We start from the raw sequence: 1,231 nt of genomic DNA, 5'->3' as shown, positions 1-1,231 counted from the left end.
AAAAGGCAGAGGAACCAGAGATCAAATTGCCAACATCTGCTGGATCATCGAAAAAGCAAGAGAGTTCCAGAAAAACATCTATTTCTGCTTTATTGACTATGCCAAAGCCTTTGACTATGTGGATCACAATAAACTGTGGAAAATTCTGAAAGAGATGGGAATACCAGACCATCTGACCTGCCCCTTGAGAAACCTCTATGCAGGTCAGGAAGCAATAGTTAGAAGTGGACATGGGACAACAGATTGGTTCCAAATAGAAAAAGAAGTACGTCAAGGCTGTATATTGTCACCCTGCTTATTTAACTTCTATGCAGAGTACATCATGAGAAACGCTGGGCTGGAAGAAGCACAAGCTGGAATCAAGATTGCTGGGAGAAATATCAATAACTGCAGATATGCAGATGACACCACCCTTATGGCAGAAAGTGAAGAAGAACTAAAGAGCCTCTTGATGAAAGTGAAAGTGGAGAGTGAAAAAGTTGGCTTAAAGCTCAACATTGAGAAAACTAAGATCATGGCATCCAGTCCCATCACTTCATGGCAAATAGATGAGGAAACATTGGAAACCTGTGGCTGATTTTATGTTTTTGGGCTCCAAAATTACTGCAGATGGTGATTGCAGCCATGAAATTAAAAGATGCTTAATCCTTGGAAGGAAAGTTATGACCCACCTAGATAGCATATTCAAAAGCAGAGACATTACTTTACCAACAAAGGTCCATCTAGTCAAGGTTATGGTTTTTCCAGTAGGCAAGTATGAATGTGAGAGTTGGACTGTGAAGAAAGCTGAGTGCCAAAGAATTGATGCTTTTGAACTGTGGTGTTGGAGAAGACTCTTGAGAGTCCCTTGGACTGCAAGGAGATCCAACCAGTCCATCCTAAAGGAAATCAGTCCTGGGTGTTCATTGGAAGGACTGATGTTGAAGCTGAAACTCCAATACTTTGGCCACCTGATGCGAAAAGCTGACTCGTTTGAAAAGACCCTGATGCTGGTAAAGATTGAGGGCGGGAAGAGAAGGGATCGACAGAGGATGAGATGGTTGGATGGCATCACTGACTCAATGGACATGAGTTTGGGTGAACTCCGGGAGTTGGTGATGGACAGGGAGGCCTGGTGTGCTGTGGTTCATGAGGTCACAAAGAGTTGGACAAGACTGAGTGACTGAACTGAACTGAACTGAAAGAGAAAAAAGGTTTATTCAGGGAGGAAACACACTCCATAGACATAGTG

This window comes from Bubalus kerabau, chromosome 2, assembly GCF_029407905.1.
Source record: "Bubalus kerabau isolate K-KA32 ecotype Philippines breed swamp buffalo chromosome 2, PCC_UOA_SB_1v2, whole genome shotgun sequence".
In the NCBI taxonomy this organism is placed as follows: domain Eukaryota; kingdom Metazoa; phylum Chordata; class Mammalia; order Artiodactyla; family Bovidae; genus Bubalus; species Bubalus kerabau.
Note: the sequence above shows the minus strand (reverse complement) of the source record.